Here is a 24681-nt window from a genome sequence, read left to right as displayed (position 1 = left end):
CCATGGAGTGGTCTTTTGAGACCGTGATTACATGATTTGACTTAATCCTCATGGCAACCCTAAAGCAGTTTTAAAACGTATCTGTAAATTCTTGACTTTCCATCCGCTGATACATGGGAGTGTGTGTCCCCTCCCCTTGAATCTGGGTTCTGTGACTTCTTGACCAACAGAAGCTCTGTTGACTGAGTGACATGCTGCCGTTTTGGTGGGGGCCAGACCGTAAGAGATCGGTGGCTTCCACTTCCCGTCTCTCGGGATGCTTGCTCTCTTTTCAGATTCTTATCGGGTATAGTTGACTGACAGCCTTGTGTTCGTTTCAGGCGTACAGCAAAGTGAATCTGTTACGCGCACACGTATGTTCACTTTTTTTTAGATTCTTTTCCTATGTAGACTATTACAGAGTACTGAGTTCCCTATGTTATACAGTAGGTCCTGATTAATTATAAATTTTATATATAATCGTGTGTTTCTGTCAGTCCCAATCTTCCAACGTACTCCCCCCCTCCTCCACCCCTCAGGAGCTAGCTCTTGAAACCCAGCCTCCCTGCTGTGAGGAAGCCCAAGCAGTCCATAGAGAGGTCCATGTGGAGAAGAACTGAGGTCTGACTCTCGGCTCAGCTGAGCTCCCCAGCCAACAGTCAACAGCGATTTGCCAATTTGCCAGCCGTGTGAGTGTGTCATCCTGGAAGCAGGACCTCCAGCCCCCGCCCCCCAACCCCCACCCCATTAAGCACCCCAGCTGACACCTTGTGGAGCAGATGAGCCACCCCCCACAAGCCCTGCTCAAATTTCACATCCGTAAGCAAATTAAAAGACTATTGTTGTTGGGCTTCCCTGGTGGCTCAGCGGTAAAGAACCCACTGCCAGTGCAAGAGACATGGGTTTGATCTCTGATCCGCGAAGATCCCATATGCTAAGCCCATGTGCCACAACTCCTGAAGCCTATGCACCTACATCCCAGGATCAGAAACAAGAGAAGCCATCAGAATGAGAAGCCTGAAGACTGCAGCGTGGAGTAGCCCCTGCTTGCCGCAACTAGAGACTGACCACACACAACAGCAAAGACCCAGCACAGCCAAATACAATCAATCAATAAACTAAAAAACCAAAGACCACTGTGATTTCGTGCAAACCAAGGGGGAAGGGGGCCAGCCCCCGGTGCCAGGCACTTTGCCTGTGTGGAGAAACAGGACCCGAGACGTCGATTGGGCTCTGCTTTCTCTCATTTCCCCTGCATTTTTCTCCTTCCCTTTCCATGTGCTCACTGCCCCAGCAGAAAGGCCGGGAGAGCGGAAAGCCAGCAGTCTGGGCCAGGGGGAGGGTTGCCAGCATGCACAGGGCTCCTTAAGGACACATGGAGGAGGGAAGACTCCCAGCCCTGCCTGCAGAGATGGACCCAGGGCTGCACCAAGAGGGGAGAGGCGAAGGGTGAGGGGTCTGCGTCCAGCACGAGTGCTGGCCCATGGGACGCCCTGTGTGAGTTAGGGAAAGGCACCTCTCTGGGAGAGACCCCCACCTCGGCCCCACGCTGGGACCCAGGGCTTGGTGAGCGACCACACTGGGTGTCGAGCTGGGTGTCCACTCCCGCTTCCACTGGGTTCCTGCACAGCAAGACAAGACGGTTCTGACTGCGCCTGCTTCCCGGTGGGCTATATTGCCATAGTGCAGGGGTCCTCCCGGTTACATGGGCCACTGGGGCCCAGGCAGTCTCCCCAGAGAAGCCTCTTGGGCACACGAGGGTGGTGAAGAAGCAAAGAGCTGCTCGGTTTCAGCCCCCCATGCTGATTTGTGAAGACACGTGACCAGCAGCCTCCGAGGACTGGCGACCGAGGCTCTTCCCACCCAATTCCTCATCTGAAACTTCCTCCCTCCCTTTCTTCCTTTCTTATCTTCTTTCAGATTGTTCAACCTTTGCTTACTGGGAGCTCTTTCAGTTAGTTGGTCCGTGTCCCTTTAACACAGTATACATCTGTGTATGTGTGTGAGTCTTTCCGTAGTTTCTGGCATTACAAAGTGCTCCAGGCTCATTCTGTATAAGAAAGAAGAAATTCAGTGCTGAGGCGTGTCTGACTCTTGCAATCCCATGAAATGTAGCCTGCCAGGCTCCTCTGTCCATGGCATTCTCCAGGCAAGAATACCAGAGTGAGTTGCCATTTCCTTCTCCAGGGGAACCTCCCTACCCAAGAATTGAACCCAGGTCTCCCGCATTGCGGGCAGATGGTTTACCGACACAGGAGCTACACAGGAAGCCCAGACAAGCCCAGACATTCTGTATAATCCCTGCCCTAGTTCTAGGATCAGGCATTTCTCCAAGGAGACCAGGTTCCTTTTATTGGAGAATGGCATTAGAAGCCAAGATCTGGCTGCGTGATACTCCATTGTATGGATAAATACTTTATTTATCCATCCATCTATTTATGGATATTTAGGCTGTTTTCTGGAGAAGGCAATGGCACCCCACTCCAGTACTCTTGCCTGCAGAGTCCCATGATGGAGGAGCCTGGAAGGCTGCAGTCCATTGGGTCGCTAAGGATTGGACATGACTGAGAGACCTCACTTTCACTTTTCACTTTTGTGCATTGGAGAAAGAAATGGCAACCCACTCCAATATTCTTACCCGGAGAATCCCAGGGACGGAGCATCCTGGTGGGCTGCCGTCTGTGGGGTCGCACAGAGTCGGACATGACTGAAGTGACTCAGCAGCAGCAGGCTGTTTTCCACTTATTGGCTATTATGAGTAATGCTACTATGAACAGCATCTGTGTACAGATTTGTGTACAAATTTTTATGCGGGCATGTTTTCATTTCCCCTGGTGGCATACCAAGGACTGGAGTTCCTGGCTCATATAATTCTATGTGTATCTTACTGAGGAACCACCAGTTTGCTAAAGCAGCTGCACCATTTTCCATAAGCACCAGCAGTGTAGGAGGGTTCCAATTTCTCCATGTTCTCACCAATGCTTGTTATCATCTGTCTTTTCAATTATAGCCATGCTAGTGGGTATGATGGGGTATTGACTTGTATTTCCCTAAGAGCTGATGGTCTCAAGGGCATCTTTTTATATGTTTGTTGGACTTCTGTGTACCTCAGAGAAATGTCCATTCAGACCCTATCAGATCAGATCAGTCGCTCAGTCACGTCCGACTCTTTGCGACCCCATGAGTCGCAGCACTCCAGGCCTCCCTGTCCATCACCAACTCCCGGAGTTCACTGAGACTCACGTCCATCGAGTCAGTGATGCCTTCCAGCCATCTCATCCTCTGTCGTCCCCTTCTCCTCTTGCCCCTAATCCCTCCCAGCATCAGAGTCTTTTCCAATGAGTCAACTCTTCACATGAGGTGGCCAAAGTACTGGAGTTTCAGCTTTAGCATCATTCCTTCCAAAGAAATCCCAGGGCTGATCTCCTTCAGAATGGACTAGTTGGATCTCCTTGCAGTCCAAGGGACTCTCAAGAGTCTTCTCCAACACCACAGTTCAAAAGCATCAATTCTTCGGCGCTCAGCTGTCTTCACAGTCCCACTCTCACATCCATACATGACCACTGGAAAAACCATAGCCTTGACTAGACGGACCTTTGTTGGCAAAGTAACCTCTCTGCTTTTGAATATGCTATCTAGGTTGGTCATAACTTTCCTTCCAAGAAGTAAGCGTCTTTTAATTTCATGGCTGCAGTCACCATCTGTAGTGATTTTGGAGCCCAGGAAAAGAAAGTCTGACACTATTTCCACTGTTTCCCCATCTATTTCCCATGAAGTGATGGGACCGGATGCCATGATCTTCGTTTTCTGAATGTTGAGCTTTAGGTGGTGTCAGTTTCTCAGTCGTGTTCGACTCTTTGCAACCCCACAGACTATAGCCCGCCAGGCTCCTCTCTCCATGGGATTCTCCGGACAAGAATACTGGAGTGGGTTGCCATTTCCTTCTCCAGAGAATCTTCCCAGCCCAGGGACTGAACCTGGGTCTCTTGCACTGCAGGCAGATTCTTTACCACGTGAGCTACAGGGAATTGCCCACTGTTAACTGGGTTGTCTTAATCACTGCTTTTGTGCACCCCTTCATTTTGGGGCCTGAGGAGACAGCCTCTCTGGCTTCACCCAGTCCTGACCTTAGTTTTAAAGAAATGAACGGGGGGCAGTGAGGGGGCGTCTTATCAATTCCCAGAAGTTTTGTTCACCAGATGTGCGATAAGAATGTGGCAGCCACAAGGATGAGTCCCAGCTCCGGTGGGGTGGATGCCCTGGTGTGTGTAGGGGTCGGGGGGTACTGGAGGGCTCACTTGGCCCATAGAAAAGGAGTGGGGACTATCAGGGTATCTGGGCTTGAAGAGCCAACACGAAACAGGCACAACCTGCTCGCTTCTCTGACAAACCTGTCCCTCCAAGCCTGCAGGAGCCTTGCTGTGCGCCTCCCCAGGTCACCCCCAGCTGAGCCAGCTCCAGGATGTTTGTCCCCAAACCGGTTTGTGCCTGTTGCGTCCTTTCTACTGTAACCTTTCAAGAAATTCAGTGTTACGCAAGCTGCTGAGACTTGAGGGCTAACAGAATTGTGGGGGTTTCTGTGGAAACAAACTTGAATCCCATGGAAAAGTTTGATAAAGACAACTTGCTTAAAAAGTTTCTGCAGGACGGGAACCTCCCTCCTGGCCTGGTGGTTAAGACTCCATGCTTCCACTGCAGAGGGCCTGGGTTCGAACCCTGCTTGGGGAATGAAGATACTGCATGCTGCATGGTGCAGCCAAAAACCCCCAAAACCCTGCAAATTAGGTGGGTGAAGTGACTGCTTAATTCTGCACTTGGATGGCTTCTCAAATCTCTGAAGATTCGAGCTCTCCCTGGGAGCCGAGCCTGAAAGTCCCAGATATTGCCTGGTGGGGGTTATTGTATAGTTGCTCAGTCGTGTCTGACCCTTTTGCAGCCCCATGGACTATAGCCCGCCAGGCACCTCTGTCCGTGGGATTTCCCAGACAAGAATACTGGAATGGGTTATCGTTTCCTTCTCCAAGGGACTTTCCTGACCCAGGGATTGAACCCGCATCTCCTCCACTGGCAGGCAGATTCTTGACCATGGAGTCACCAGGGAAGCCCCACCTGGTGAGGGTGGGTTAGGGCAAAAGCAAGATCCTGTCTCCAGGCAGCAGCTTCAACCTCCAGAGACGTCTGGGGTCCTCATCAGCAAATTCCGAGGGAATGTCCACTCACAGCAGTTAAGGCAAGCTGCTTGAGGCACGCATGCGCCTCTGAGTCCATGAGCTCCTTCACTAACTGACCATCGCCGTCCCACCAGGGAGAAGAGGGAGCCTGACCACATGATGGCATGCTGTGTGGGGAGATGGACGGGAGAGACCCAGGGTCCGGGAGAGGGGAGGAGCTCGGTGAAGGCCGGGTTTCAGTCTCAGCTTGCCTGCCACGCCCCTGGGCCCACACTGCAGCCCTGGGTGGGCTACAGACAGAGTTAACAGCCCCGTTTCCCGGGGGCCATGACATGCCCACAGCAGGGCAGAAGTGGCCCCACGGCTGGTGTGTGGACTGGCTGTCGGGGCTCTTTTATGCTTCTGGGTCTGGCCCCAAGCTCGTGGGGACAAGCAGGGCATAAAGAAATGAGTCCAGGCTTTCCTGGTGGTCCAGTGGTTAAGAATCTGCCTGCCAGTGCAGAGGGCACGGGTTCGATTCCTGGTCTGGGAGGATCCCACCTAACTAAGCCTGTGTGCCACAACTACTGAGCCCAAGCGCTGCAGCTACTGAAGCCTGCTAAACCTGGAGCCCAGGCCACCGTTTTGAGAAGCCCGTGCACCGCAATGAAGAGCAGACCCCACTCGCCACAACTAGAGAAAGCCCGTGCGCAGCCCAACCAAAAATAAATAAATAACGAAATAAAATTTAGAAAAAATTTAGAAATGAGTCCAGAGAGACCCCAGGGGTGTAGGTGCCCCAGGACATGGTCTCCAGGATTCAGAGCCTCAGTACAGCTGGGACTTGGGCACAGGAAAGAACTCAGGTCTGGCGTCCAACAGACCCGGGTTCAAGGCCCGCCCCCTCCATGCACTGGCCGCATGGCCAGGCTGGAGTCCGTTTCCCCTGCTGCAGCGTGGAGACAATGACACACACACATCCCCTGTGGGACACACCCCTCCTGTGGGTCTGTGCTCCCTCCTCCACCAGGGGGTACCTCTCAGGAGCCCAGCGCTTTGGCAACAGAACTGCTCCTCAGGCCCTCGATGCCCCAGGGCTTTGCCATCCCAGCCCCCAAGCCCAGGTATCAGCCAAGGTGTAGGCTCCTGGCCCCATGAGAAGGGGCCCAGGCTCTGAGAGGCCAGGGAAGCACATTCCCACCCAAAGGGCTTTCACTTTCATGGTCACTTCCCTGCTCCTGGCCTCAGTTTCCTCATCTGTGCAGGGGGCAATACCAGCTACCTGGTGGTTGGGAGGCTCAGAAGAGCACGCCTTGCATTTCCCAAATGCCAGCCGTCCCAGGGGTGGTGACAGGCTTGCTCCCCTGAGCCCCACCTCCTCTGTTAAGTCCTTAAATCCATTCGCTTTTTTCCTTCATGGGATATAGATGGGGAAACAGTGGAAACAGTGTCAGACTTTATTTTTGGGGACTCCAAAATCACTGCAGATGGTGATTGCAGCCATGAAATTAAAAGACACTTACTCCTTGGAAGGAAAGTTATGACCAACCTAGACAGCATGTTAAAAAAAGCAGAGACATTACTTTGTCAACAAAGGTCCATATAATCAAAGCTATGGTTTTCCCAGTGGTCATGTATGGATGTGAGAGTTGGACTATAAAGAAAGCTGAGCGCTGAAGAATTGATGCCTTTGAACTGTGGTGTTGGAGAAGACTCTTGAGAGTCCCTTGGACTGCAAGGAGATCCAACCAGTCCATTCTAAAGGAGATCAGTCCTGGATGTTCATTGGAAGGAATGATGCTAAAGCTGAAACTCCAATACTTTGGCCACTTTATGCAAAGAGCTGACTCATTGGAAAAGACTCTGATGCTGGGAAAGATTGAGGGCAGGAGGAGAAGGAGATGACAGAGGATGAGATGGTTGGATGGCATCATCGACTCGATGTACGTGGGTTTGGGTGGACTCTGGGAGTTATGATAGACAAGGAGGCCTGGCGTGCTGTGGTTCATGGGGTCGCAAAGAGTCAGACACGAGTGAGCGACTGAACTGATTGATTTTTTCCTTAAAAAAGAAACTATGTCATCACTAGTAGAGGACAAGGATCCCTTGTCAGAAGTAGAAAGTAACCATAAAGATAAGCACAGCGGAGATTATGGGAACACATGCTAGCTGTGCACTGGGATGACCAGAGGCCCCATGGGGGCTCGCTGTCCTCTGGACAGAAGGTGCTCAGAGGCAGCCAGGTGTCCTCGTCCTGAACTGAGCTCTCTTCTCCACAGAAGGTGGGAAAGAGACTTGAAAAGGTAGGCACTTTCTCTCCATGACAGTCCACGTTAGTGAATGCCTGCCACCCCTTGTTGCTGTTCAGTCACTCAGTCGTGTCCGACTCTTTGCGACCCCGTGGATGCAGCACGCCAGGCCTCCCTGTCCATCACCAACTCCCGGAGTTGGCTCAAACTCATGTCCATTGAGTCGGTGATGCCATCCAACCATCTCATCCCCTGTCACCTCCTTCTCCTCCTGCCCTCAATCTTTCCCATCATCAAGGTCTTTTCCAATGAGTCAGCTCTTCGCATCAGGTGGCCAAAGTATTGGAGTTTCAGCTTCCACATCTGTCCTTCCAATGAATACCCAGGACTGATCTCCTTTAGGATGGACAGGTTGGATCTCCTTGCAGTCCAAGGGACTCTCAAGAGTCTTTTCCAGCACCACAGTTTAAAAGCATCAATTCTTCAGCGCTCAGCTTTCTCTATGGTCCAACTCTCACCTCCATACATGACTACTGGAAAAACCATAGCTTTGATTATACGGACCTTTGTTAGCAAAGTGATGTCTCTGCTTTTTAATATACAGTTTAGATTCTGACTCAAGGACCCCCTGGCCCCAGTGGGACATGCCCACACTCAGGTGAGTCCCTCTGTGTAAACTAACGGGTGTCCTCTCTGTAGACTAAGACCTGGCCGCTCTGGTTGGTCAGTTGCTTGGGGTCTGGTTAATAGAAAGTCAAGTCCCACAGTCCAACCCTGCTGGGAATGCCAGGGGCAGAGGACCCCAGGGCAGCCCCCTGAGGTTTGGTCCTGCAGAGCCCTGTCCTGTCCGGAAACACTTCTCTACCCCAGGGGACCTCCTGCTGTTGGTGTGCCCTGCACACTGCATGGAGGCCCCTGCAGGCCTGTCTTCGGGAGCTGCAGGGATGGGGTGCAGGCCCAGAAACAGGTGTGACAGAAGGAGATGGCGGGGGTGGGCACCAAGGAGGAGGGAAGGCCAGGCAGGCCCTGGAGGTCACCTGTGGGGGGCCTCGGATTTAAGGCAAAGATGGAGAAGGAGATGGAGGAGAAAAGGGGAGAGGAAAAAGGAGTTCTGGTGATCAGGAGGTGAGGAGGCAGGGCCCAGGGCCTGGCTGGCCCGGTGAGAGGCCAGTGATGGGGCCAGACCGCCCGCGTCTTGATGTGTGACCTTGATCAGCACAGGCCAGGTCTCTCGCACTCAGGGCTGGGGAGGGCGGGCAAAAGATGTCACCTGGGGCGTCTCTCCAGGCCCCTGGGCCTGCGTGGAGGAGGAGCTGGTGAGCAGAAGCAAGAGGGAACAGGGAGCCCCAGAGCTCTCTGCAAGCTGCTTTCACAACCTTGTTATCTGGCGCCCCCAGGTGGACAATATGAGAATGACAGAAAATCCTGAAATAAGGTCAGGAAACCAGCATTGCCCTCCCTTCCCACGTGGAACAGCTACAGGCAACCCCATCTGAATCCCTCCACCTCTTACCTGCTCTGGGTCTTAGGCAGGCCACTGGAATTCTCAGTTCTGTCACTTGTAAAGTGGGATTCAATCCCAGGAGGTCATCAGCTAATTGGCTATCCCTACCCGCCCCGACACCGTGTTTTCACTGGTGTGGACAGGATGACAAATGTGACCTTTCAGGTCCCAGAAAGTCTGCAGAAGGCTGGAATACTAACACCCCTGACACTGTTGTAGCCATATGTTCCGGGAAACAAACTCACTCAGAAGGACAATGCAGATAGCGGAGTGCAGTTTATTACACTGGCAGGCGCAAGGCAGAGTCTCCTCTTAGCCAAGGACCCCGACCAGTTTTTGTAAAAACCTTATATACCCTAAGTGTATGTGCCCAAACCCACCTCCCCAAATTCCCTGAAACTAGTCTGAACAAAAGAAAAGAAAGATACAAAGTTAATCCATGATTCATATGCCTTAAGCCTAGGTAGTTAACAGTGGACAATTATCAATAGGCCTGTGGTCATACCCCAATAACCATAATAGAATGTATGATTCTATTCGGTTACACAGATGATTAGGGTATTCTTATAGGAGACAGAGAGTCTAGGTATGAGCCCTGGGGCTCTTCCATGTTGGGGGGCAGAGGCGGGGTCTGGTTTTCCGGTTGATAAGTCGTTTCCACGGATACTGGGCATATAGCTCAGAGTCCACAGTCCAGCCCAAGATGGAGTCCTGCTTTCAAGAGGGAGCCTGTTCTGTTTCCTCCTTCACCACCACCCCCGTGGATAACCCCAGGTAAGGATTGTGTAAGTCCTATGTGAAGAAAGACTTAAGTAAAAAGACAGGCTTTATTCTTGAATGAGAAATCTAATCAACATCATTAAAATGCCCTTTTTTTTTTCTTGAATCACTTACTCATTTAAAAAATCCAAATAGGATATTTAAAAATTAGTCAAATGACTCATCTAGAAGAGTAAATGTGTGAAAACAGCTAGGAAAATTCTGAAAAGGAAGAGTAATGAGGAAGGGAAGGACTGACTCTATTCGCTGTTAAAAGATGCAATGCTTGTTATTATAATTTTCCACAGCAATTGAGCACTTAATATGTTTCAGGCCCTGTTCCAACCGCTTTATAAAGACAAAAGCATTCGGTCTTCATTACAACACTTGTGGAAGTAGGGGCTTAATACAGCAACCCTTTTCTCCTGCAAAGGTTCAGATCCACTGAGAAGAAGACAAGGAAGTCAGGGATCAATATATCCTTACTACTGATAGAAGCTGGATTAGAGGCTAAGGCAGAGGCAGGGCCAACAATGGGCTTATTTTTTCTTTAATATTTATTTATTTGGCTGCACTGGGCCTTAGTTTTGGCATATGTGATCTGGTTGCCTGATCAGTGACTGAACTCAGGCAGCATTGGGAGCATGGAGTCTTAGCCACTCGATCACCAGGGAAGTCTCTGCATTTTTGTTTTTTTTAAGGTTTTTTTTTGCTGTGGTGGGTGTTTGTTGCTGTGCATGGGTTTTCTCTAGTTGTGGCGAGTGGGGGCCGCCCTTCTTTGAGGTGCTCAGGCTTCTCACTGTGGTGGCTTTTCTTGTGGAGTGGGGCTCTAGGGCGTGTGGCCTGGGTCGTTGCAGCCCCTGGGCTCGAGAGCACAGGCTGAACGGCTGTGGCACACGGGCTTAGTTGCTCCACGGCATGTGCAATCTTCCCAGATCAGAAACTGAACCCGTGTCTCCTGCATGGACAGGCCAGTTCTGTACCACTGAGCCACCACGGGCTTTTTAAAGTAGAACTCCATCAAGGGAATGAACAGACAAGTCAGACACTGGGAGAAAATATTTGAAAAACATATCTGATAACTTATATGCGAAATATACAAAGAACGCTTCTAACTCAGCAATGAGAAAAAAAAAAAGAATGACCCAGTTTAAAATGGTTTAAAGATCTAGGCAGACACCTCACCAAAGACGATACACATATAGCAAGTAAGCATAGGAAAAGATGGCCAATATAATGCATATTCAGTTCAGTCCCTCAGTTTAGGCAATTGCAAATTAAAATAGTGAGATACCACTACATACCTATTAAAATCCAAATGGCTAAGATCCAAGAAAACAGAAAAACAAAACAAAACCCACAGCTCCAAACACGGATGTGGAGGTGGAGCAACAGGAAGTCTCGTTCATTGCTGGAGGGAATGCAAAGCAGCCCCAGCGATCACAGGCCAAGGTTTTACTCAAAGGACTTGAAAACTTATGTCCACACAAACACCTGTACATGGATATTTATAGCAGTTTTATGATTCCATAATTTATTAATATTAAATTGTTAATTTCATAATGTTTTCATAATTGTTGAAACCTAAAAAGCAGCCATGACGTCCTTCCATAGGTGAATGGTAGTGAAATATACATCCATAAAGCGGAATATTATTCAGCACTAAAATGAAATTTTGGTATCACGCCGCAAAAAAGATGTCGAGTAACTTCAAACTATCAATTAGTTAAAGAGGTCAGTCTGGAAAGGCTATTTACTGTATGATTGCAGCTATATGACATTCTGGAAAAGGCAAAACTACACAGAGAGTAAAAAGATCAACGCCTAGGGTCTTAGGGGAGCAGGGAGAAGGATGAACAGTGGATGTTCAGAGCAGTGAACGTGTTCTGTGTGATTCCGTAATGGTAGACCCCTGACACGCATTTGTCTAGCTCAGCACTGTGCAACACCAAGTGTGGACTCTTGTAAATTGTGTTTATGTGTGTGTGTGTGTGCTCAGTCACTCAGTCGTGTCCGACTCTTTGCAACCCTATGGACTGTAGCCCTCCACGTTCTTCTATCCCTGGGATTCTTTAGGCAAGAACACTGGAGTGGGTTGCCATGTCCTCCTCCAGGGGATCTTCCCAACCCAGGGATCGAACCTGCCTCTCATTATGTCCCCTGCATTGCAGGTGGGTTCTTTACAACTAGCACCACCTGGGAAACCCTGTCCAGTGCAGAGTGGACATCAATGGAACCATTTGAGAGTCCAGAAACAGACCAAAGGATACAGGTGGCATTTCAAATCGAGGAGGAAAGATGATGAATTAGTCAATAAAGAGGTTGGGGGACATTACTGAGTCCACCACAGTCTGTCACATGACCTAAAATTCCACCCAACATAGCCCCTCTCGCTGAGTTAAGGTGCAGTCATGCTGCGGCTGCTGCTAAGTCACTTTACTTGTGTCCGACTCTGTGTGACCCCATGGACGGCAGCCCACCAGGCTCCCCCGTCCCTGGGATTCTCCAGCAAGAGCACTGGATTCTTGCCTGGAGAATGCCAGGGACGAGGGAGCAGTCACGCTAGTCATTATCAACCCCACTCTTAGAGCAGTGCTAACTTATTCCCTAGTCTGTTGCCAGGGGCCTGGCTCATGAGTGGGTTATGTGTGAGTAGGCAGTGGAAGGGCCTAGTCTGCAAGGTGGGCATCCCTGGAGGATTCTGGGAAATACCAATACTACCCCTGCCCTCGCTTCCCAGGTGGCTCAGAGGTAAAGAACCTGCCAATGCAGGAGATACAGGAGACTCTGATTATATCCCTGGGTCAGGAAGATTCCCCTGGAGGGGGAAACGGCAACCCACTCCAGTATCTTTGTCTGGGAAATCCCCTGGTTAGAGGAGCCTGGTGGGCTACAGTCCCTGGGGTCAGACAGGACAGAGGGACTGAGCAGGCGCGCACCCCTGCCCTGCAGCTAACCTGAGCAGCAAGAAGGATTGAGGGGGGAGGCAAGGCCTGGGGACCACCATCCGGGGATGACCCAGGCGAGGTGAGGTGGGCAGAAGGGTGGGCCATACTTCCAGATAGGGCGCTGTGGACGCGTGCTTGAGCAGGCACAGGTGAATGTGTGTGAGCGCCTGTCGTGGGTGCCCAGAGTGTGCGCTTGTCACCCAGGGGAGTCGGGGGGCGGTCAGAGACAAAAGGCCGGGTCTTGGCGGATTCAGATCTGCCTTCCCGGCCGCTCCTTCTCCAGTGTTCACCAGGAGGCGCCCGGTCTGATTCAAGACCTACAGTCGTGGATTCTGGGAAGAGGTTGGGCGGGGGGCTCTCAGGGGCGCACCCGGCCAGTGATCAGACTTAGGGGCGCTTCGAGCTAGGGAACGTGCTCGCTGGGAGGCTCTGGCCTGCAGGGGGCGGCCTCGGGCCAGGAAAGGGCTCCCTGCGGCCACACGGGCCTGCGGTCTCTGCCTCCACCCACGTGGCCGCCCCTGGGGGCGGGCGGGGGGAGGGGGGGTCCATAGGGGGGATGGGGCTGACCCGCCGCGCCCCAGGTCCCCGCCGCTCCAGCTGTTCCGGTTTGTTCAGGGTCTGTCTGTCGGAGCCTGCAGACCTCTCGATGGGGAGGGGAGAGGACGCTGGACCCGAGGGCTGTGGGGCTCTGGGGAAACTGTCCCCGGGAGGGGTGCACGGCCAAGGGGGCTGCTGGGGAGGCCTGGCAGGACGCGGGTTAAATACGTGGAGGAAGGGTTCCAGGCCGGGGGAACAGCCCTGAGGTTGCGAGATCTGGGGGTCGGGGGGCCCTAAGCCAGGGCGGGAGAGGCTGGCTGGGGCGCCGATGAGGGGCAGGGGTCCTCCTGCCGAGGCCTGCGTCCCCCGCCCCGCGGCCGTCGTCGAGGGCGCCCGCAGACTCTCCAGGAGGCGGCGGGTGTCCCCGGGCGCCTCCGAAACCCCTCATCTGCCTCCCAGGAGGCAGCACTGAGCCCCCCGGCGCTCAGGACAAAAATCCTCGTCCTGTCCCCCTCCAGCTCCTTCCCGCGTCGGCCTTTCTCCGGTTTATTGCCCCGCTGCGCTCAGCTCGTCTAGCCGGGTCCCCCTAGTTCTGTGCCCCTGGTTCTCCGGAGGTCGGTGGGATGGAGAGCTTGCACGGAGGCCGCGCTGGGGTCCGCGGGGCGGGACCTGTGGACGGCTCGCCGCAGGGCGTCCCCACCTGGCGGGTTCAGGTAGCTCAGAGCCGGGCACAAAGAACGTTCTTCATCCGCGTGAGCCTTTCCGAATTGCAATCTCCCCCCGCCCGCCCCAAAACCTCCCGTAGGTGCCAGTCCACCCCGCCTCTGACTTCCACACTCTGGACTTTTCTTCCGTGCCTTTCCACTTCCCTTCCTTCCAAACAGACTACATCCTTTGACTAAAAAATCCAGAAAAGACACCCAGCCCTTGCTGTCTGCTACCCATTAGGAACTTTTAACACTCCCTTCCAGGCAATTTCTGTTTCTTGACGAAATTCCAGCCATATAGCACCTTAAACCCATAGGACCCAATAATGGTGCACCAGCCAGCTGGGGGTGAGGTCCTGAGGGTCTCCAAGTCCAGCCTTCCCCCCTGCCCCCGCACTCCCCCTCTACCCCCACCTCCATCCTCCTAGGCAGGCGCAGGTGCCGAGCCCACTGGGAGGGTGGGGCGTTCCTGAACCAACATTTCCCAGGGGACTCACTGCAACACTTGAACAGGTGAGACCTGAGCCAGAAGGTTCAAGCTACTGCAGAACCTCCCATCATCTCAGGCCACTTGTCCTCCTGGCCATTGGTGACAGCGGCCACCTGTGCCTTCTGTGAAATCCTGCTGGGTTGGGGCAGAATCCTAAAGAGGGGGATGTGACTGAGGACAGAGAGAAAGCCTGGGCCTGCCTTTGACACTGCCTTTGACCTTGAGTTTGTTACTTAACTTCCTGAGCCTCAGTTTCCTCACCTGTAAAATGAGAATAATTGTACCCATTCTGTCTCTGGCAACCTTTTTAATACCTCTGAGCTTCAATTTTCTCATCTGTAAAATGAGGTTAATTATAGCCTTTTCTGTCTACCTTATGGTTTTACAATGAATCCCATTCATCTGTTCATTAGATGGTTCGGCTGATGATGAAAGGAGAATGTTTGCTATTTGCCTGACACTGTGCACATACCGTAACTCATCCATTCCTTCGACCACTCTGGGAGGAAGACGGCTATATTACCACCATTCCACAGATGAGGAAACTGAGGCCACCTACTCACTCAGTCTACTCACAAGTGTCTGCTTTTATCCAACCTTGGCTACCTACTGGGGTCCTAGTTTTTCCTTCAGATTTTATTTTCAGTTAATTAATTTTTATTTTTATTGGATTATAGTTGCTTTACAATGTGTTAGCTTCTGCTGTACAGCTCTGCATATTATACTTATATCCTGTTTTTTTTATTTCCTTCCCGTTTAGGTCACCACAGAGCCCGAGTAGAGTTCCCCAGGCTGCACAGGCCGTTCTTACTGTTTTATACTATTGTATATATGTCAGCCCCAAGCTCTCAATTCTTTCCCCCACTCCCTTTCCTCTTGGTGTCCATATGTTTGTTCTCTATGTCTATGCCTCTGTTTCTGCTTTGCAAATAAGTTCATCTACATCCTTTTTCTAGATTCCACATGTATGTGTTAATATATGATGTTTGTTTTTCTTGGGGTCCTATTTTCTTCAGCATCCAATAGCAATCTCCTCACGGTTCTTTAAGCTTCACTAACGGTTTCCTCGAGGCCCTTCCTACCATCTGGTTCCCAAACCAGTGCCACATGTTTAAAGTTTTTATTTCAACAGCATCCTAGTTGTACATATCAATTTGCCTTCTGGTCATCTATTGCTGTGTATTTCACTGGTGGCTCAGTGGTAAAGAATCTGCCTACAACGCAGGAGATGGGGATTTGATCCCTAGGTCAGGAAGATGCCCTGGATAAGGAAATGGCAACCCACTTCCGTATCCTTGCCTGGAAAATCCCATGGACAGAGGAGCCTGGCGGGCTACAGTCCATGGGGTCACGAGAGAGGCAGACACAGCTTAGTGCTTAAACAACAACATCTGTTGCTGCATTAAAAACCACCCCAAATTTAGCAGCTTAAAAGAGCAATCATTTCTTGCTCACAGTTTGCAATTTCATAGACTCGGCAGGATCATCCCTCAGCTCTACATGGCATCAACAGGGATAGCCCAGAAAATCCCCTTCCCACAGGACTCCCTCACGAGGCTGGGAGCTCGGTGGAGACTGTTGGATGAGCTAGGAGCCTAGTTATCATCCGTGCGGGCCTGTCCAGGCAGCTGCTTAGGCTTCCTCACAGCATGGCATTCAGGTACAAGAGGGAAGAAGTAGAAACTGCCTGTTTTCTTAAACGTCAGGCCCAGAGTGGCACGCCCAGAGCTTCTGCTGGGTCCTGGTCCCATCCAGACTCAACGGTTAGATGTAAGCTTCAGGTCTTGATGGAGGAGGGGCCTGTGTGTATTGGGGGCTGGGACTGTTTGGGGTCATCTTTGGAGACTACCACATCTCTGATTTTACAGATGAGGAAACTGAGTCACGAGCAGGTAGGTAACTTGCCCAAAGCCATTTGCCTTGTGAGAGGAGAGCGCAGAATCAATCCGAAGCAGTCCAGAGTCCACCAACAGCCAAGTCCAAAAGCCATTACATTTTTTTCTTGAGATGTGATTTTGGCATTAACAACAAAGTGGAACTGTGCCCAAGATGCTAGCGAGTTCCAAATAAAACAAAATGTGACATTCTTCATGCTTCAGCACAATGAATTCTGGACATTTGTGTCATAAAATGACTTGCATTTTTCCGTAGGAGCCCTCTGTGGCAGACATGGCCAGTTCCTCCCTAATACCCACTTCTCTCTTATATAGCAACAGATTTTTTGGTTGGGCACCTGGCTTCCCAACTAACAACTGTTTTTGGGTTTTTTTCCCCCAGTTCCCCTTGAGAGCAGAAGTGATGAGAGTGATCTCTGGGTCAGGTCTGCTGGCTGAGTATGGGTGCAGTGGCAGGAGCTGGAGCAACTGCTTTGGACCGCGAGATGAAAACTGAGTGTGAATGGACAGAGTAGCCAAAGCCTGGGCTGTTTGAATGAATTTGGGGAGTGGGTAAATCCTTGAGCCCTAACTTCCCACCTCTGGCCTCTTCCCTAAGAGAAAAAAATCTGCCTTCTTTTGTTGTTCAATCACTCAGTTGTGTCCAGCTCTTTGCGACCCTGTGGACTGCACCATGCCAGGCTTCCCTGTCCTTCGCCATCTTCCAGAGTGTACTTAGACTCATGTCCATTGAGTCGGTGATGCCATCCAACCATCTCATCCTCTGTCGTCCCCTTCTCCTCCTGCCCTCAATCTTTCCAAGCATCAGGGTCTTTTCCAGTGAGTCAGCTCTTCACATCAGGTGGCCAAAGTATTGGAGCTTCCACTTCAGCATCAATTCTTCCAGTGAATATTCAGGGTTGATTTCCTTTAGGATGGACTGGTTTGATCTCCTTGCTGTCTAAGGGTTTCTCAAGAGTTTACCTTCTTTAAGCCATTGTTAACGCCAGTGTTTTTTTTTTTCACATATCAAATCATGGTAATTTATAGACAATCCAAATGGAAGGGAAAATGCTTGTCCAGGGATGTAACAGCTGGGCCAATAGGTCTACAGTAACTTTCAGTCTTGAAATTCTGTGGCTTTTTGATGAGAAAGGGTTGGGCTGGGCTGAAAGCTTCCAGCAGTTTCTTGGCTCTGGACTGGATGCTGATCTTGTCTTCCTTTTCTTTGTGTGAATATTTTCTCTCAACCTCGGTTCTGACCTTCTGTAATTGAACTAGGGGTTGGAATATATTTAAAACCCAAATGGAAAGTAAGAAGCTGTTTGCAAATGAATTTTCCTTTCAGTCTCTCTGGGAAGTAGGGACAGTTGATGATCATTTTGCAATAGCCAGAAATCTATTTTGTGAAATGCTGGTTTTTGTTTGTTTTTTTTCTCTGCCAAAACATTGCAAAGTAATTGGAGGTTTCATGAACTCTGATTTAAAAAAAAAAAAAAAGTTTGTTTTTCCAGTATGGCTAGGATGTGGAGTTTCCTGGTGAAGAAATAGTCAGGTTTATTTGGCTTCTCTTAGGTTTCTGGTTAGGTGGGGACTTTCCTGGGACAGGGAACAGAATGGGGAGGCTCAGGGGTTGGGGGAGACGAGTGCAGATGTGAAAGGGGAGGTGGGGTTGCCAGGAGATGGAGCCTGGAGCCCCAGCATGGTGAGGCTAAGGCAGAGGCAGAAATGGAAGAGAGGGTGATGGCAGCATTGGCTGAGAACAGAGGTCTGAGGGCAGGGAAGCCAGGTAGCTGGTTCCAGGGGCACAGTCCCCATGCTGGCCTTTCTCTGATCTTATCCAGGGGGACTCACCTCGCATGCTTCATCAGGAGTCAGACTGGCCAAACACGGAAGTGGAAAGACGAATGTCAAAATGACATTGACTACAAATGAATCATCCCGATTTAGAAGGTGTTTCCAGATCTTGCGAAGTGGGGTCAACATACACCCTTCCTCAAAGGCTGAATGTGGAGTACATGAGTTAGCGTATAAGAAGTGCTTAGGTGGCGCTAGTGGTAAAGAAGCTGCTGCCAGTGCAGGAAACGTAAGAGACGGCGGGTTTGATCCCTGGCTTGGGAAGATCCCCTGGAGGAGGGCATGGCAACCCACTCTGGTATTCTTGCGTGGAGAATCGCATGGACAGGGGAGCCTAGAGGGCTACAGTCCATAAATTGCAGAGTCAGACACAACTGAAGTGACTTAGCATGCCATGATAGTGCTTGGCTGAGAACAAGGGCTGGAAAATGTTAGCAGCCACTGCCACTACCATCATCAATCATACCATTATCATTGTCATCATCCTTCCTTCCCCCGCCCCTGGTTAAACAGACAGTTATTCACTGGAGTCAGCTGTGGTCTTTCAGACCAAGAAAGTTTTGTCATGAGAGAGTTCCATGCTGCTTTAAAAACAGTGAATTGCTAAAGGCAAATAGTGAGCTGTTTCGATTTCCCTGAAGTTTGAGGACCTTCTGGTTTGGGACTTCTGGCCTTTAAGCACAAGTCAGCCTTGACACATATCTGTTGGATGGCTTTCAAATTCCTGACCTGGCCTCACACTTCCCATCACCTTTTTTATTATCATTTCTAAAAACTTAATTGCGGTAAAATATGCATAACATATAATGTATGTTTTTACATTTAAAAATAATTTTTTTTTGGCCGCAAGGCATATGGGGTCTTAGTTGGACCAAGGATTGAACCCACTCCCTCTGCATTGGAAGCGTGGAGTCTTGACAGCTGGACCACCAGGGAAGTCCCCTCTCAGGCATTTTTAAGTATAAAGTTCGGTGATGTTTGGTACAGGCTTCCCAGGTGGCTCAGTGGTAAAGAACCCACCTGCCAATGCAGGAGATTCGAGTTCAATCCCTGGGTCAGGAAGATCCCTTGGAGAAGGAAATGGCAACCCACTCCCGTATTCTTGCCTGGAAAATCCCATGGACAGAGGAGCTTGCCTGGTGGGCGTCAGTCCATGGGGTTGCAAAAGACTCATCACGACTCAGCAACCGAACAACAACAATAATTTTTCAGTCCATTCACATTGTTTTGGTTCATCATCATTTCCATTTTGAATATTATCTTGCAGGATCTTGATGGTAAAATTCTCTCTCTCTCAGCCATCACTATTCAATCCTTGTTTCCTTTCCAGTAAAATGAACTCTTCCTAAACATTTCAGCTGGGGTGGGGGTGGGAGTGAGGTGGGGATGGGGTTCCCGTCTCACTCATGACTTTAAAGCAAGCTGGGGTCACAGCTGCTGCTCCCCTGCCCCTGTCCTGCTTGATAGTTGGGCGAGAAAGACTGGGCATGCTTCATCTACAAGCCAGGGAGGACGGGGCCCTTAGTAACCTATTGTCTCTAAGATACTTTGCCACTCAGAAACAGCTGGTTCGGGACTTCCCTGGTGATCCAGTGGCTAAGAATACAGCTGCCAATGCAGGGAACACAGGTTCGATCCCTGTTCAGGAAGATCCCACATCCCAGGGGCAGCTAAACCCGTATGCCATGTTCTCCTGATGCCTGCATGCTCTAGAGCCCGTGCTCTGCAGCAAGAGAAGCCTCTGCAATAAGAAGACCCCACTCTCTGCAGCCAGAGAAAGCCCGAGCACAGCAGCAAAGACCCAGCATGGCCAAAAATAAATGAATAAAAATTTTTTTTAAATATAAAAGAAACAGCTGGTCAAAGAGAGTGGGGCATGACCCATACCATGAAGATTCAAGGGATGACAAGTTGGGAAGCAACCCCTGAAAAACGGGGTCCTGACTTTAGAGGCTACACTGTCTGTGAATCAGAGACCAACATATCCTGTAACAAAACACACAGTCAGGAATCATGACTATAGCCGGCAATCACTCACAGAATTTTTGTTTGCTTTTCCTACAACTTGCAGGGGGAGTGTTTCCAACAGTGGACAGATCAATGGTTTCACTGAATTGGAAGCTGGGACTGCCACAAGGCCTTGCTAGTCTCATCCCTGAGACCAAGGTAAACAGATAAAGTAAATATATATAACATATAAAACATAAATTATATATCTAAAAATAGTATTATTATTACCTTAGCATTTGCCCCATTGTTTTTTCTTTTTACAGTATATTCACAGAATTAGGCAGCCATCATTACTAATTTTAGAACATTTTCATCATTCCAAAAAGAATCACTCTTTCTATTAGCAATCACTTTCCTTCCTTACTCCCTCCAGCCCCTGGCAACCACTAATCTATTTTCTGTCTCTATGGATTTGCCTATTTGGTACATTCTATATAAATAGTATCATATGATTCTATTAGAATCGTATGAATCTATTCATAACGATTCTAAAGCCTTTTCTGTCTGGCTCTTTTCACTCCTCATGTTTTCAAAGTTCATCTGTGTTATATCATGTGGCAGTACTTCCTTCCGTTTTATTGCAGGATGATATTCCATTGTATGGACCTACCCATTCATCAGTCGGTGGATATTTGGCTTGTTATCACCTTTGGCTATAATGATGATACTGCTATAAACAGTCATGTACGTGGGACTTCCCTGGTGGTCCAGTGGCTAAGACTCTGTGCTCCCAATGCCTGGGGCCTGGGTTATACATCTGGTTGGGGAACTAGATCCCATGTGCTGCAACTAAGATCCGGCACAGCCAAAAAAAGAACACTCATATACGTGTTTTTGTGTGGATACATGTTTTCAGCTCTCTTGGGTATATGCAGGTAAAGGGAGTTTCTGGGTCATGAGGTGCCTCCATGCTTAGCTTTTTGGGGAATTTCCCAACTGTTTTCCAAAGTGGCTACACCGTTTTATGTCCCCCAGCCATGTATGACATCTCTCTGACACTTGTCATTGTCTCATCTCTCTGATTATAGCCATCCTAGGGGGTTTCTAGAAAAACATCTATTTCTGCTTTATTGAGTATGCCAAAGCCTTTGACTGTGTGGATCACAATAAACTGTGGAAAATTCTGAAAGAGATGGAAATACCAGACCACCTGACCTGCCTCTTGAGAAACCTATATGCAGGTCAGGAAGCAACAGTGAGAACGACATGGAACAACAGACTGGTTCCAAATAGGAAAAGGAGTTCGTCAAGGCTGTATATTGTCCCCCTGCTTATTTAACTTCTATGCAGAGTACATCAGGAGAAACGCTGGGCTGGAGGAAACACAAGGTGGAATCAAGATTGCCGGGAGAAATATCAATAACCTCAGATATGCAGATGACACCACCCTTATGGCAGAAAGTGAAGAGGAACTAAAGAGCCTCTTGATGAAAGTGACAGAGGAGGAGTGAAAAAGTTGGCTTAAAGCTCAACATTCAGAAAACGAAGATCATGGCATCCGGTCCCACCACTTCATGGGAAATAGATGGGGAAACAGTGGAAACGGTCAGACTTTCTTTTTCTGGTCTCCAAAATCACTGCAGATGGTGACTTCAGCCATGAAATTAAAAGATGCTTACTTCTTGGAAGGAAGGTTATGACCAACCTAGAAAGCATATTAAAAAGCAGAGACATTACTTTGTCAACAAAGGTCCGTCTAGTCAAGGCTATGGTTTTTCCAGTGGTCATGTATGGATGTGAGACTTCACAGTTGGACTGTGAAGAAAGCTGAGCACTGAAGAATTGATGTTTTTGAACTGTGGTGTTGGAGAAGATTCTTGAGAGTCCCTTGGACTGCAAGGAGATCCAACCAGTCCATTCTGAAGGAGATCAGCCCTGGGTGTTCATTGGAAGGACTGATGTTGAAACTGAAACTCCAATACTTAGGGTCTTTTCTAATGAGTCAGTTCTTCACATCAGGTGACCAGATGCTGGGAAAGATTGAGGGCAGGAGAAGGGGACGACAGAGGATGAGATGGTTGAATGGCATCACCGACTCAGTGGACATGGATTTAGGTGGACTCCGGGAGTTGGTGATTGACAGGGAGACCCGGAGTGCTGCGGTTCACAGGGTCACAAAGAGTCGGACATGACTGAGCGACTGAACTGAACTGGAGTGGGTGTGAAGTTGGTATCTCACTGTGGCTTTGGTTCCATTCCCCAAATGATTAATGACGTTGAACATCTTCTTATGTACTTTTTGGTCATTGTATATCTTCCTTGGAGAAATGTTTTAATTCCATTATCCATTTTTAATTGCTTTTTACTGTTGCTTTTTAGTTGTGAGAATTCTTTACATATTCCAGATACAAGTGCCCTATCAGATATATGATTGATAAAAATTCATAATCGATTCCAGGGAATTCCATGCTGGTCCAGTGCTTGTGCTTCCACCGCACAGGGCACAGAGCTCCATCCCTGGCCGAGGAGCTAAGATCCTACAAGCCATGCAGTAGGAACCTACAAGCCCTGCCTCCCTCCACTGAAAAAATAAATTATTCCATTCTGTGGGTTCTCTTTTTTTTTTTGCTGCACCAGGCAGCTTGTGGGATCTTAGTTCCTTGACCAGGGACCTCAGCAGTGAAAGTGCAGAGTCCTGACTAACCACTGGACCGCCAGGGAGTTTGGTCTTTTCCCTTCATTGATGGTGTCCTTTTGAAACATAAGAACAAATTTAATTTTAATGAGGCCCAATTTAACTATTTTTTCTTTAGTCACTTGTGCTTTTAGTGTCATATTTAAACCACTGCTTAATCCAAACTGGTAAGGATTAAATCCTATGTTTTCTTCTGAGTCTTATAGTTTTAACCCTTACATGACAATACATTTTGAATTGGTTTTCAAATATGATGTGTGTGGGGAGGTTTTCTAGCACCACATGTTGAGTAAACTATTTTCCCCCATTGAATTGTCTTGATACCCATGTAAAAGTAATTGAGCATAAGTATAAGGGTTTATTTCTGGGCTCTTCAGGCAGCAGTGACGCTTAGTCCCAGTTGTAGATTTTTCTCCAAACTCTGCATCCCACCTCCTCAGACTCTGGCCTCAGCTGACTGGCGGCCCATCTTCAGAGGCCTGGGGCTGAGTCAACGAGATCCTTCCTCCGAGCTCCTGAGGCAGAAACACCAGAAGAGCTCATTTGCCTGGGCTGAAGAAACTAGCTTATCCCAGGTCATTTCTTCAGGGACAGCCTGTCTCCAGTGACAGATCAATGTGGACCCTAAGGACCTAGAAACTTGCCCCAGCTCAGGACAGCTCTGCAAGTCCATCTCAGCATCAGGGTGTTGCCTGAGCCTTGTAAAGGGACTGCATCACAGTTCAGCTTTTCCTTTAGTTAAGTTGTCCTCTACATTCTTAGAAATGATTAGAAGTAGAAATATCACATGCCCTGAGGGTGATTCTCAACAGGTCTTAGGTCAATTTTGGTCATTCCACTCCCTCTGCTAGTAATTGGAGCAGGAATGGACACGTAATGCTATTCTGGCCAAGGAGAGTTAGAGGAAGTCAGTTGGAGAAGGGAATTTCTGAGTTTTCATAGACGCAAGGAAGGAACATTCTCTTTTCTGCTTTTTTGCTTTAGTGCCTAAGGGTGTGATGCTGGAGTAGTGGCAGCCATCTTGAGACCATGAGGGAACAAGCCTGAGACTATACTGGATCCTTGAAGACATGAAGACATTGGTGAGCTACTGAATTAATCAACCTTGGAGAAACCCTATCACCAGACTCCTTGTTGCTTGTGGTTGACATTGTTAACTGTCCTCTCGTGACCATTCTTCCTGTCATCCTTCTAGTAATAAAACGTATTGAGTTTTAGTTGGACATCTGGGAGCCCCAGTTGCAAACTACCCTTTCTAGCATCCTTGGCAGTTGGGTGTGGTCATGTGACTAAGTCCAGGCCGATGGGACATACACAGAAGTGATTCCTACAATTTCTGTATTATTTCCTTAAGGATGTTTGCCTTCACACTACTATATATAAAATAGACAACTGATAAGGACCTATTGTACTCTACTCAATAATCTGTAATGACCTACATGGGAAAAGAATCTAAAAAAGAGTGGATATATGTATATGTGGGTTTCCCTCGTGGTTCAGACAGTAAAGAATCACTTTCACTTTTCATGCTTATGTATACAACTCATTCACTTTGCTGTGCAGTAAAACTAACACTTCCCACATGGCTCTAGTGGTGAAGAATCCGCCTGCCAGTGCAGGAGACATAAGAGATGCAGGTTTGATTCCTGGGTCAGGAAGATCCACTGGAGGAGGAAATGGCAACCCACTCCAGTATTCTTGCCTGGAGAATCCCATGGACAGAGGAACTTGGAGGACTACAGTCCGTAGGGTTGCAAAGAATCAGACACCACTGAATAGACTTAGCAGGCAGAAAGTAACACAGCATTGTAAACCAACTATAGTTTAAAAAAAAAGACATTTGCCTTGGGCACTCTCTTCCCTTGTTCCCACTAGCTGGAAAATTGCAACAGCTAGAGTCCTTTGGAGCCTCAGTGGTAAAGAATCTGCCTGCAATGCAGGAATCACAGGTTTGACCCCTGGGTCGAGAAGATCTCCTGGAG

General features: G+C 49.2%; 1 long non-coding RNA gene across 1 annotated transcript; it reads left to right on the top strand.

The window, feature by feature from the left end:
• Window positions 1-9386: 9386 nt before the first annotated feature.
• Window positions 9387-23922, top strand: LOC113892145. Its single transcript, XR_003510976.1, has 3 exons — window positions 9387-9656; window positions 20126-20220; window positions 23684-23922. It is a non-coding gene; the product is annotated as an uncharacterized LOC113892145 (long non-coding RNA).
• Window positions 23923-24681: the final 759 nt, after the last annotated feature.

The sequence above is a fragment of the Bos indicus x Bos taurus genome, chromosome 5, assembly GCF_003369695.1.
Source record: "Bos indicus x Bos taurus breed Angus x Brahman F1 hybrid chromosome 5, Bos_hybrid_MaternalHap_v2.0, whole genome shotgun sequence".
Taxonomy (NCBI): domain Eukaryota; kingdom Metazoa; phylum Chordata; class Mammalia; order Artiodactyla; family Bovidae; genus Bos; species Bos indicus x Bos taurus.
Note: the sequence above shows the minus strand (reverse complement) of the source record. Positions and strands in the feature narration are given on the sequence as shown.